Source organism: Antechinus flavipes, chromosome 3 (assembly GCF_016432865.1).
Source record: "Antechinus flavipes isolate AdamAnt ecotype Samford, QLD, Australia chromosome 3, AdamAnt_v2, whole genome shotgun sequence".
Lineage (NCBI taxonomy): Eukaryota > Metazoa > Chordata > Mammalia > Dasyuromorphia > Dasyuridae > Antechinus > Antechinus flavipes.
The window spans coordinates 191,881,667-191,896,244 of NC_067400.1; the positions used below are offsets into that span (position 1 = coordinate 191,881,667).

At 33.7% G+C, this 14,578-nt stretch overlaps 1 long non-coding RNA gene across 1 annotated transcript in view; it reads left to right on the forward strand.

Annotated features, from left to right (window-relative positions):
• Nucleotides 1-2,765, forward strand: part of LOC127553562 (uncharacterized) — a 78,954-nt gene extending 76,189 nt beyond the window's left edge. Inside the window, exon 2 of the long non-coding RNA XR_007951774.1 lies at nucleotides 1,875-2,765. This is a non-coding gene — a long non-coding RNA (uncharacterized LOC127553562). The remainder of the gene's footprint in view (nucleotides 1-1,874) is intronic.
• Nucleotides 2,766-14,578: the final 11,813 nt, after the last annotated feature.

Here is a 14,578-nt window from a genome sequence, read left to right on the forward strand (position 1 = left end):
CAACTCTAATTTCCCCAATTATAGTCCTTTTCTCCCATTAGGTTGCTTCATGGCTGACTGATCATGTCAGAGTACTGAACTTCTAAAGACTCTCTGGATATAATATCATCTGTCAGCATGCTCCAAGTGTTTTTTGCCTCAGGCCCTGGACCCAAGCCCCACTTCCCGTTTCCCTGAGTCAATCTACATTATGATGCCCAATGGAAGTCTTTGTCGCATTTTGGACATGGGGTTCTGCATCTTGTTCTCCCACCATATTTTTTATGCCTATATTGAGCTTTCTGATGACCTACTTTTTCACATTGAAAGCATTGGAGAGTCTCTCTGCAAGTCCCTTGCCAAAAGGAACCCAGTCTTCCCATGTTCTGATCTTGAATTGTCTGAATCATAGCCTGGATATAAAAGGTATTTTTGCCCACTGTGACACAGCATCTTATGATATTCTCTAAAGGAGCATCCTTGTGTAGTCCTAGTATAATTCTTCTACAAACCTCATTAGCATTTTTTCTAGCAAGTTGTCTTATTGTTATTATTGTTGTTGCATTTTCACTAATAGTTTATATGACAGCTGTCTACAGACATCCCACAAAATCAGCAAAAAGTTCATTTGGAATGTGTGCTATTTTTGTGAAGGCTTCCCCTCTATCTTCTCTTCCTGGGAGGGTAGCTCATGCTTTGATAGCAGCAGAAGGAATTTGCTCATGTGCTGCTATAGGGTAATTAATCTGCAGTAAAATGTCTGCATAAGGACCTAAACCTGCTAATTGTTCAAAAGTGACTGGTATATTAACTCCAGGTTGCCTATTTCATTGGGCTTGTATTCTACAGTGATTACTATATTCAGAAAGCCACAACAAGTTTTTTCCTAGTTCTAAACATGTCTGTGCTATACATTTTCAAACACTAGGGGTTAAAATTTCATAAGCCAAATTCTCTAATACCATCTTAACATAAGATGATATAGACCCATAAAGAGTCCAAGCCTTTTTCAAATCTTTGATAATTTCTAGATTAAAAGGAATGCATTTTCATCTTTCTTTATCTGAAGAGTCAAACTCTTCAATCACAGGGTATGTTTCTATTCTTAAATCAGATGTATCCTGTCCTTTCTCTTTAGCTTTAACTAATGCCTTTTATAATAGTGTCATATGCGGTGGACAAAACTGCTGCATAGGTGGTGCTGATGGTATCACTTCCTCTCCTACTTCTCCTCCCTCTACTCTTAGAAGGTGAAATTGAGAGAGGAAAGTCAAGAAATGGGAAATGCCCTAACGGCTCCTGAAAAGCACCACACTCCTTAATTTCATCAGCATTGTACTTAACTCTTTTCTTGTCCAACTCTTCATGCTTTTCAGCTGCTTTTTCAGTACCATCCCCCTTCTGCTCTTTCTTCTTATACTTCCTTGTCTGGCTGTCCACATTAAATTTTTTTTCTTATTTTAAAATTTTAAATCTTCCAATGATTTGTGGCAAATAGATGTAACATATGTGGACCATGTGGCCAGCCATGTACTTTTCTAAATTTTTTTGGGCCACAGTGGCCTCCCATGAGAATACTTCTTCAGTCATTAAACACTTATATAATTGCTTCTCCTTTCAGAGTTCCTAATACCATAAAGACTGACAATGGTCCAGCTTATACCTCTAAGCAGATGGTCACCTTCCTTCCCATGGTCTTCATTAAATATGTTACAGGAATTCCCTATAATGCACAAGGTTATGCCCTAGTGGAACAGGTTCATCATACTTTGAAGGCCACACTTGCTAAATAGAAAAGAGTAGGAAGTAGATGGAGTCCCCAATGGCCCACACAGGGGGATGTAGATAAGGCCTTATATGCTTACTTTTTTTTTTTTTTTTTTTTTTTTGCCTAGACAGGCGTACTGGCCTCTCTCCAGGAATGACACATTTGGCACAATCTTTAGATGGGACAGAAAACTAGGCCGCATGAAAACAGCTCTTCAAGCACCAGAGAACATTCAAAAGGTCCTTTGGAAGGATATGGAAGGATATTGATAAGGTCCATCCTCAGTGCTTTGTAGAGGACTGGAACATTTATGTCTTGCAGATCCCAATGGGGAAGGCCACTGGAGTCCAGAAAGAAGAACAAGGAAAGTTGCCTTTATTAAAACAGGAGCTAAAGAAGAAGAGGAGATGGCTCAAGAAATACCCTTGTGTGATTGGATCCAACACAATTCCTTTGTATGTCACGGATTCTATGTAATCATTTTTGTATTGTTGCTGCTTTTGCCTACTCTGCTAGGATGCTTAAATGCATTCTTAAAAATTCTATAGAGGTGTTGACAGAAGAGCTCATTTGTCAACATGAGAATATTCAGTCTTATTAATAAAAGAGGGAGAGATGTAAGGAACAATGAAGCATTGCTTTCTCTTTGAGATGTGCCACGGAGCCTGTATGCTACATCAGCTGGTAAGGGCAGGCCCACCAGATAAAAAGGAGCCTGGCTTCTGAGGCAGGAAGTTGTATCTGGATGGCATTAAAGGAAGTTCTAATAGGTTTCCTGAAATGGCAAGGGGCATGTCCTCTTGCTAGATCTCTTTCTGGGATGCAGCACTAACTCCAGAAGCCTCTCTTCTAAGGCTCCACCTATGCAGTCCTGAGTGGGATAGGCTTGGGCAATCCCAGAGAAGAGGCAGCATAAATAGACAACCCTGAGCAGAGCTTGCTCTCTTTTTTGCTCCTATACTCTTTCTTCCTGTTATCCCCACTGAGAGGATGACTGAATAAAGTCAGAATGTTTGCACCTCCCGGTTGTTCTGTGTATATGTGATATTGATTGGAGCTCCCAAACAGGTAAACTGGCCTAGTCACAGGCCACTTATGGGTAAGAAGATAGAGTAGCCTTAAAGGAAGCTTCAAGCATCATTAGGGAAAATTGGGAAAAGAATTGAACTTTTTTCTGAATGTTGCTAACCCTATATCTTTTACTCCAAGATGCCTATTGAACTGATAACCTTTCTTGTTATCTTTCTTTTCTGCCATAGCTCAATTGTATCTTTGCTCTTCAGGGCTGTGCTAGATTGGCACTCTTACCCAATTTTCTGCCTTGATAATTTATAAATGACCCCTGGAGCCCAAATTTCTCAAGTCTATTCAAACACTATTGTTATGCAATAGCACTAAAGTACAAAGGATTTTTTTTTATGCTGAGTCTAATACTTGTGAGGTCAACTAATTATAATATTCTTTATTTTAAAGAGGATAGAGTGGAGTGAATCAATCATCCCAGTCTCACATATAAAGAATATAAATTCTCAGTATCATATACAATCCTCACTCTTTTTCTTTGTATATTGAAATATTCACTTTCTATCTTTATTAAGTTCATAACAAAAAATAAAATATATATGTGTGATCATACTTATTTCTCAATTGTTCTACTTCCATACATTTTGCAATTTGGTTCTCTTCATCTGTAGAAAGGATTTTTCTTTCTGAAACTTTTCATCCCTCCCTTCCCCCATATAATGTCTGGTGCTCATCTTCAAGAACATATTTCCCTACCTTCTTTGGGCCTTTGTTGACAGTTCTCAGAAACTATTTCCTTATGTCATTTTTCTAATATTTGCCTTCTACTTTGGTCTTTATCAGCTGAAGTTTTAGAGAGATGCGCATTTTCCCAGCATATAATTATATTATTTTGAGTATCTAAGAATAAGTAAATCTTTTCTCAACAGTTTAAAAAGCATTGTGATCTGCACGGAAAATGTTTTCTGAAATTAAAAAAAAAAAAAGAATGACTTAAAAGAAATTATAAATCTTAAATAACCTAAACTTTGAGAATAACATATATGCTATGTGTATGTCAAGTTTCAACTTGACCCTGGTATCTTATACAGCTTTCTTCCAATGACAACATTTAGATGCACTTCTTATCTATGCCATTTATCTATGGCATTTAGATCTAGGAGCTAGATTCCTTATTGTGACAATAGTGTTCTTTACAGAATGTACCTATCCAAAATCAATCCATAATGAAAGAAGAGAAAGGCATTTTTTTTTTCTGCCCAGATTCCTTATCATAGAAGAACTAAAAGTGAGAAAAGAGAAAAAGCTAATGGTATATAGAAAGTTACCTTTCCCATGAGAGGGAATTCCTATTTGTATCCCTAGAAAATATGGGATAAATCATTCACATTAACTGTAACTTAGTTTGCCCATCATAAAGTGAGAATAAGAATACTTAATTAATCTCTACAAATCACGAGGATTAATGTATCTTAGATGCTTTCAAGATGAAAATTCATACAAGTATAAAGCCTCATTAATAATAAAGAAAAAGGAAATTAAGTCTTAGCATAAATATCTCAGGATATGATGACAAATTGATGTCCTCATGAACATAATTGGCATTTAAAGTTCTGAGCTGTAAGACAGAATTATATATTATAGCTATTATAATTCCACCCACATGAACAAGTATTATACATACTGGAACTCACACATTTCCTTTCTAAACATAGGCATACAACTGGAATTAATACATTCCTTCCCTGAGGTCATAAGTCTGTTGTTTACCATTCTGTATAATATTATTGAGAATTAAATGAAACTTAAGACATTTAAAAGTCTAAAAATAAAAGAACTTGGCTATAAGCTAGTTAGCTTTTTCAAACAATGATGATGGCCTCCTTTCTTTTTGATATATCTCATATTTAACTCAGGTACTTTTGAAAGTCAATTTTTATTACAAAAATTTTGAGTGGTACTAGAGAGGCTCACTTGTGGAAAAAAGACAGCTCTTGAAGACAACTTGGGTTCAAGTTTCACACTTGTTCCTAATGAGCTAACTTGACCACATTCAAGTTACTGAGCTTCTCAGTGGCCCAAACAAATATCTAATACAATAATTATTATTATTTTTTTAATTTTTGGAAACTAGTTGTTCTGCATTAAAAAAGGAAGATTTTACATTAAAATTTTCCCAATAGAAATGTAATTGGTCCAGACAGACTACACATGTATTTATTATTCAATTATACCTCCTGCTCATTACCTCATTTCTTGGCAAAGATATAGTAGTAGTTTGTCATTTCCTTCTCCAGCTCATTTTATAGATAAGGAAACTAAGGCAAACAGGGTTTCATGACTTTTCCAGCCAATGTTTGAGGCTAGATTTGAACCCACATGGAAGAGTTTTTATGATTCCAGGTCCAACACTCTTTACACTGCAATGCTTAACTGCCCGACAAGCAGGATACATACATACAGTTTTGTTCTTGGATAAGAATTGTGATTTCATTGTTTTTGGAAACTCCTACGGAGGAAAAATTCTCATTTAAATTGATCTGGCATACTTGCCATGGAGTCAAAGCCATGAAGAGAGGTATTAAGTTTTTAAATGACTTGCTCAGGATCACATATCTAGTGTTTCTCATAAGTGAGACTTAAATCTATGTCCTCTAAACTAAAACTAAAGGACTGGAATATATATATATATATATATATATATATATATATATATATGTCATAATATACACATACATGTATCCTATATGTACATGTGTGTAAGCATATGCATATACAATGCACATACCCATACATACATATTCATAAACAGATATAGTAAATACATTTATAAGCATATACATGTGTATGTACATATAATCATGTAAAATACATATTCATAAACAAATGCATAAAATACACACTGATCTTTCAGCTGTAACTCAGAAATCTGTAGTCGATTATTAGATAATAATAACAAAAGGGAAAGAATCTTTTAAAATCATTTTTACAAATTATACTTTATAACTCAGAAAAACTGATGGCATCATAGTTTAGTGAACCATAGAAGCTGATTGGCTCAGTTATAGTCTCAAATCTGTAATATCCTAATGAATGTAATTTTCAATACATCTCTGCAAAGAAAAGTTATCTTATATGAAAGAATACACATTAATTGGAAAAGACAATAATTTATAATGATACATTTAGACAAAGTAAAAAATACACATTCTAAGACAATTCTCCTTGTAGCTTTTTATGTAGGAATTTAGAGATGATAGTACAAATGAGAATGTAAATAGTAAAATATCAGAAGCAGCAGCTCACAGTTTCAATTTAGAGAAGAAATTAGATTCTCTGAAAAATAGATTAGAAAAGGAAGTGAAGACAAAGTATAGTAGAAAACAGAGATGACTGAAAATAATTTTATGGGATTGAAGAGAAAAAGTTGCACTTCTGACTAATAAAGTGCATGATTTAGCAGTATCAGAGGGATATGAAAGAAATGTGTCCTAGGAACTGTACCCTGTGAGGTTTATAATAGCCATTCACACAAAATAACAATTAGGATTGCAAAATACTTATATTCTTAGACTTTCCAAATGTAAAAATATTCAAGAATATTCAAAGTATCTTTTATTTTGGAAAAAAAATTGACTTTATAGCAGCAAAGATCTGGAAACAAAGTAAATACTTCTTGATTTGAAAATGACTAAACAAACTATGTTATAAAAATGTAATGGAAATATCACTGTGCCATAAGAAATGATGAATGTAGAAGATTCAGAGAAGCATGAGAAGATTTAAAATTATTGTTGCATAGTGAAGCAAGCAGAATTGGGGAAAATATATAGCATCTATTATAAAATAAATGTGAAAAAGAACAATAAAATTGAATGCTGAATAATTATAATGACCAAATTTGGCACCAGATAAGAACTGAACAAATGTATCTCTGTGTTCTTTTTCAGAAGGAGAATTTTAGCTATGAAATTTTTCATATAATGCTCATGAATTACTTTTTAATCTTTGTTATTCTTCTCCTGATTAATGAATGATTGTTGACTAACTCACTGGGTTACTAGATAGGCTAGGAATATATTTGGAAATAAAGGTATTGTAAAAAATAAAATGTATTATTTCAAACTAAAATTTTTAAAGAATATGTGATTATGTGAATTCCCAGCCAAATTGAGACATTCTCCCAATCAACCTGAGAAAATTGCAGGGAATGAGCCATTATTATTCCCTACCAAACTGATGGACATAAGGAATTGGTTAACATAAGGACATAGCAATTGGTTAACTGAAGAATCAGTGATTCCTTTTCATGGCGTGTATTAGTAAACTGAATGTACTCTCAAGAATACCTGGAGGAGATATTTATCCCTCACACCATCTTCCAAAGTGCAACAAGAAGAGGGCGAGCAGATTATCCACCCCCTGAACACCACCATTCACATACTGCTTCTAAGGCCTTTCTAAGCAGAAGAAATATTTGTAACATCTAAGAAGTATAATCTCAGATTCTACCTTTCTATTAAAGAAGGAAGATTTCCTGGGAAGCACCAGTTTTGGGAATTACATTATGGATAACTCCAAATTCAAGAGTTGCAGACAATGAAATTTAGGTACTAGGTCTTTAAAGAAATCAAATCTCCTCATTGATTCTGCTTCTTAGAGAAGGGTTAACAAGCTTCCTATTGATGTCCTACTTAGAGAGGAAAGCCAGTGACTTACTTTGACAATGCAGATCTAGTTAGGAGTATGATTATTCTTCAAACTGCATGCCCTATCTTTATTCCCCCCACTTCTTCAGTGGGACAGAGTATAAATTACAGGATGTAGACCACACTACTATACACATTGGATGGCTTGTAGAACTCTGTGGGAAAGAGTAATTTACTGGAATCCCAGAAGGCTGTCTTGACAGCAGTCCTAAGTTCAATTCCCTTTTAGAAGAGAACTGATCAAATATTTGACAGCTTTATGCATCTGCATTTGTTCATAGGCTCTTGTGAATTAGCACCTTGTGAATTTTCTGTGGATTTAAATAAAGACTTTATTAAACCTAATCTTCATATTATATGTTGTGGGTCTATGCACGAGGTGCCTTTATACCCCTTCTAACTAGACTTACACTATCCAAGTAACTCAATGACTTTGCTCTCTAAATAGGTCATGGCATAGGATATATTGACATGGCACTTAATAAAGTAATGAATTAAGCTGAGTAAGCTCCTTGAGTGCAAAAGCAATTAAATTTTTGCCTTGTATTTCCAAATGCTTAGCCCAGTGTTTGGTATATGGCAGACACTCAATGCTTATAGAATTGATTTGAACTTGATACATTATACTATCTTAGAGCTATTATCCTTAAGGTCAATTGTCTTTCCTTCTGCATTTCCTCCACTTCTCATAAACAAGTTATTTAATTTATTTATTTTAAGTTGATTGCTTAATAATACAAACAAGAATAGGGAGGATATTGATCAATGACCGAGGAACCCTTAAAGTTTGGTTTAGTGGAAAGAATGATGATATTAAAATCAGGAAAGCCTAACATTGAATTCTACATCAGATTCTTACTAGCTATGGATAAGTGATTTAACTTGTCCTCAATTTGCTCATCTGCAAGATGGGAGTAATTGTAACATTTGCTTACGAATATTGTAAGAATTAAATGAGATTTATAAGGTGTTCCTAAGATCTGAATGGTCTATAACTATCAGATATCAATATTATCATGATTATTATATAGATTCTTCTTTGTATTAAAAAAGAACCACACTTCAGTTGCAGAAATAAAGCATATACTGTAAGTATGTAGCAGGTTTCAACTCATCTTAGAATAGGACAACTAATACATGTATTTTTTTTCCTAGGAATCCAAATGTTATAATGAAGACTTAAGGTGTAAATAATATGAACCACTTTGTACATATATAGATATCAATAGTTTCTGACTAATAAGAATACTTGGTGACTATTGTTTACTAAGTTCAGCTTTCTATGCTTCTATATTACCATTGCAAAATTCCATTTCCTTTTAAAACACTCCAGCGAAAAAGGACAACTCTTTTTCTGACTTCATCTGTCTTTTTTTCTGCTTCAATCTCCTGCTTTCTTGGATTTCGTCAGACTTGACTTGCCCAAGTCCAAATCTTCCTTTGTTTTCAAGCTTTAGTTCACCTGTTATGTAATATTATGTACTATAGGTTGGTTGATATCTTAGGCTAATAAATTGTAAGCCCCTTGAGGTCAAAAACAAGGTTTTTCCATGCTACAAATATATCACAATACTTTTCCCTTAACAAATGGTTGTTTTATTTTATTATGGACAATAATACACATTTTGCTATTCTTTAGTGGAAAGATGGGATGATGTAAAGGTTGAGTGATGGCCTCAAAGACAGAGAATGTATATTCAAGTTGTATTTCTAACAGATATTGATTGTGGAAACCTGAATAGATCATTTAGCTTTTAGAGATCCATGAAGTTCTCTAAGATCATAAATTATTGAAAAAGTGCTGACCTGCATTGCTAATAAACCTTTACTCACTTGGGACATCTTTTGCCATTGAAATTATTGGATTACTCTTTATTTTGATGGAATATGTCGAAGTTTTCTCAAGACTAGCATTCTGTTTACTTGCTTTAGAGTTCAGGAAACAGGAAAGTATTTTTATATATGACAGACTGTTTTTCAATTCAATTTCTTTTAAACTTTAATATTTAAAGCCTCAAATTATAGAAAACCCAACAGTGAATTCTGGGTTCCAGACTTGATTGTTATTGTCAGCACCACTAGAAAAATACCTACCCCAAAATCACAGATTCAAAGAAATTTAAAATTAGAATAGACCTAAATAAAGGTCTACTGCAATCCTCTCATTATACAAATAAGAAAAATTAAGTTAAGAAATGTTTCATTATTTGCCCAAGGTGATACATCTAGCTACTGACAGCCAGGTTAAATCATTTTCCATTAAATGCTGCCTTTAGCTAAGACCAACCTGTTCTTTTGTATTACCAGGATAAAAGTGAGGGCAGAGTTCATGTCATTTACTGCAGTATAACCCACAGCCTTACACACAGTAAAAATAAGTTGAATGAATAAATTAAAACTCAGTCTAACAGATGAGACAACAGCTAAGGTGTTTTTAGCTCCAAGGAATTCAGGAATGAAACTAAATCTGGAAATATCTAATTAGTTTTTAATACCTGAGGGCTAAGGGTCTTTTTTCTTAAACTAGTTATTCAAGTCTATACACAATAGAGCAACTATTTCAATAACCTACAGCTGTCCAATTGTTTCAAGCTTAGACATCTCATCAATTTCCTACTGAACATCTTTGCCAGGATGTTATATTGATATATTAAGTTCAATAATTCTAAAAATGTTTCTTTTTTAAAAATAATTCTAAATATATATCTAAAGTTAAAGCAAAATCTAAATATGATTCTAAAAATTCTAAATTTTGAATGTCTAAAATAATCCTAAAATAATTTTTTCATCTCTATTGCTGAAACTATATAAATTTCATAAACATCAGTTGCTAACCACATTATTTTTACTTTTTGTCTTATCTTTATCTCCTCAAATATCTAAGAAGTTACTAAATCATTTGCATTTTCCTTTAAAAATATTCTTCATAAATGTCCTTTCCTGCCATCAATATGGTTGTAGTGCTTAAGTTTTCTTTGAATTATTTAATTATTATTGAATTGAAAATAATAGTTTCCTAATTGTTGTTTTTTATTAAATGCTTTTTTGTTTGTTTATTTTTGCTGAGGTAATTGGGGTTAAGTGATTTGCCCAGAGTCACACAGCTAGCAAGTGTTAAGTGTCCGAAATCAAATTTGAACTCAGGCCCTCCTGATTTCAGAGCTGGTGCTCTATCTGCGCCACCTAGCTTCCCCTAAATACTTATTTTTAAAGTTCTTCATTAAACATTGTTTAGTCTTACTGTTTTTTGTGTCTTTATTGATTTAAAAAGTTGAAGAATTCCACGATATGTTGAATATATGCTGAGCTGTTTAGCCTATCTTTTGAGATTAATAAAAGGCATATAATCACAATAGCTAATGTTTATGAAGGACTTAAAGGGTTATAAATTGCTTTTCAAATATCATTATCTCATTTTATTCTGCCAATAATGTTGTGATGTATGAACTATTATTTTTGCAGATGAAGAATATGAGACAGACACAGGTAAAGTGAATAACTCAGGATCACAGAGCTAGTAAATGTTGGAGGTACATTTTAAACTCAGGTCTTCCTTACTTTAATCCAGTACTTTAACTGGTGGTAGCACTACCCAGATGCCTCTTATTCTGTCTCTATTCTAGCTTTTTTGTCCCATGTAATATTATTCCATCTCATGTATTCTATGACTTCACTATTTAAGTTGAATTAAAACCCCTAGAACTCACATCATACTTTTTTGCCACTTTGCATAATATTTAGGAATATCTGGTTTTCCTAAACCAGGGAATAATTTTCATATCATTAGATCTCATAACACTTTTTTATTTAATGGATCTCTTTCTTATATAGTTTATTAACCTAGCTAAGTTTTGAAAATTTCAGTATTTGTGGTCATGACAATTCATGAAACCATCTTTCATCTAAGTTTTAAAGAGAGTATAGAGACAACTGGTGACCCAATGGATAGAGTTCTAGGACTTTTAATTAGAAAAACCTGAGTTCAGATTAATACTGGAAATCTGACAGCTATGTCACCCTTAGCAAAATAAACTCTTTTTGACACTTTTCTCAAATGTAAAATGAGTATAATAATAACACTTATTTCTGGATACAGCCCTCATTTGTTTTATGACTCTCCTTTTGCACTTCATTATCTACTTTTAGTGGATTGCAACTTGCACCTCTTAAAGTGCTTCTGATCACTTGATAAAGAAAGAGAGGAAGCTCTTCTCAGGGATGTCTATTGCCTCTCCTCTGGGATTGCCCAAGCCCAGCCCACTCAAAACTGCATAGGCAGAACCTACACTTAATACCGTACACCAAGATAAGGTCAAAATGGGTTCATGACCTAGGCATAAAGAATGAAATTATAAATAAATTGTAAGACCACAGGATAGTTTACCTCTCAGACTTGTGGAAGAGGAAGGAATTTATGACCAAAGAAGAACTAGAGACCACTAATGACTACAAAATAGAAAATTTTGATTATACCAAATTGAAAAGTTTTTGTATAAACAAAACTAATGCAGACAAGATTAGAAGGGAAACAATAAACTAGGAAAACATTTTTACAGTCAGGGATTCTGAGAAAGGCCTCATTTCCAAAATATAGAGAGAACTGACTCTAATTTATAAAAAATCAAGCCATTCTCCAATTGATAAATGATCAAAGGATATGAATAGACAATTCTCAGATGAAGAAATTGAGGGTAATTGTAGACATATGATAATATGCTCCAAATCATTATTAATCAGAGAAATGCAAATTAAGACAACTCTGAGATACCACTACACACCTGTCAGATTGGCTAGAGTGACAGGGAAAGATAATGCAGAATGTTGGAGGGGATGTGGGAAAACAGGGACACTGATATATTGTTGGTGGAATTGTGAACACATCCAGCCATTCTGGAGAACAATTTGGAACTACGCTCAAAAAGTTATCAAACTGTGCATACCCTTTGATCCAGCAGTGTTTCTACTGGGCTTATACCCCAAAGAGATACTAAAGAAAGGAAAGGGACCTGTATGTGCCAAAATATTTGTGGCAGCCCTGTTTGTAGTGGCTAGAAACTGGAAAATGAAAGGATGTCCATCAATTGGAGAATGGTTGAGTAAATTGTGGTATATGAATGTTATGGAATATTATTGTTCTGTAAGAAATGACCAGCAGGATGAATACAGAGAGGTTTGGAGAGACTTACATGAACTGATGCTAAGTGAAATGAGCAGAACCAGGAGATCATTATATACCTCAACAACGATATTGTATGAGGATGTATTCTGATGGAAGTGGATTTCTTCAACAAAGAGATCTAACTCAGTTTCAAATGATCAAGGATGGACAGAAGTAGCTACACCCAAAGAAAGAACACTGGGAAATGACCATAAACTGCCTGCATTTTTGTTTTTCTTCCCAGGTTATTTATGCCTTCTGAATCCAATTCTCCCTGTGCAACAAGAGAACTGTTCGGTTCTGCACACATATATTATATCTAGGATATACTGTAACCTATTTAACATGTATAGGACTGCTTGCCATCTGGGGGAGGGGATGGAGGGAGAGAGGGGAAAAATCAGAACAGAAGCGAGTGCAAGGGATAATGTTGTAAAAAATTATCCTGGCATGGGCTCTGTCAATAAAAAGTTATTTTTTAAAAAACTGCATAGGCAGAACCCTAGAAGGGAGGCTTCTGGAGTTAGTGCTGCATCCTAGGAGGAGATCTAACAAGAGGACATGTGCCTCATCATCTCAAGATACCTATTAGCAGTTCCTTTAACTCCTTCCACACACAACCCCCTGCCTCAGAGGCCAAGCCCTTTTTTGCCTCCTGGGCCTGTCCTACCAGCTGAAGTGGTATACAGGCTTCGTGGCACATCTCAAAGAAAACAAGAAAAAGTGAAGAAAATTGATTGAGAATATAAATATGAAAAAGTGGGAAAAAGGCAAAAAAAAACAATATCATTAAAACAAACATGCTTTCTATATAAGCAGAAGATAGTGAACTAAAAGACAGTATATATGTACACACACACACACACACGCACACACACACACATATATATACATATATATATATATATATATATATATATATATATGAACTTTAAGATGATGATTGTGCAATAAAAAAGCAGATTATGTTACAGTGTCTGTGGCGAGATGAGCATTGTAAGGTCCTATGAAGCATTGTTTTTGGTGAGATTTGCTATGATGAATTAAAGTCTTTATTTTCTGTTTTTTGTTTTGTTTTGTTTTGTTTTTTTGCTGGGTGTGTCATAAATACTGCTTTTAAAATTTTTATTTCTCTTTTGAAATATTTGGGGAAATCTTATTATAGGATTCAATATTCAGTGGCAAACTAATCTGGACTGATTTATCTGCTTTTTCTTGAAATATTTATTTAGAATTGATCTAATTAAAAGACATAAGAAAGGAAAGTATATCTTGTTAAAGGGTACTTTAGACAATGAAGCAATATCAATATTAAACATATATGCACCAAATAGTATAGCATCTAACTTCCTAAAGGAGAAGTTAAGAGAGTTGCAAGAATAAATAGATAGCAAAACTATATTAGTGAGAGATCTCAGCTTTGCACTTTCAGAATTAAATAAACCAAACCACAAAATGAATAAGAAAGAAATTAAAGCAGTAAATATAATATTAGAAAAAATAGATATGATAGATTTTTGGAGAAAACTGAATGATGACAGAAAGGAATATACTTTCTTCTCTGCAGTCCATGGAACCTACACAAAAATTGACCATATATTAAGATATAAAGATCTCAAAATTAAATGCAGGAAGGCAGAAATAATAAATGCTTTCTTTTCAGATCACGATACAATAAAAACTACATTCAACAAAAAGTTAGGGGTAAATAGACCAAAAAGGAATTGGAAACTAAATAATCTCATCTTAAAGAATGATTGGGTAAAACAGCAAATTATAGACACAATTAATTATTTCACTCAAGATAGTGACAATGATGAGATATCATACCAAAATTTGTGAGATGCAGCCAAAGAGGTAATAAGGGGAAATTTTATATCCTTAGAATCTTACTTGAATAAAATAGAGAAAGAGAAGATCAATGAATTGGGCTTGCAACTT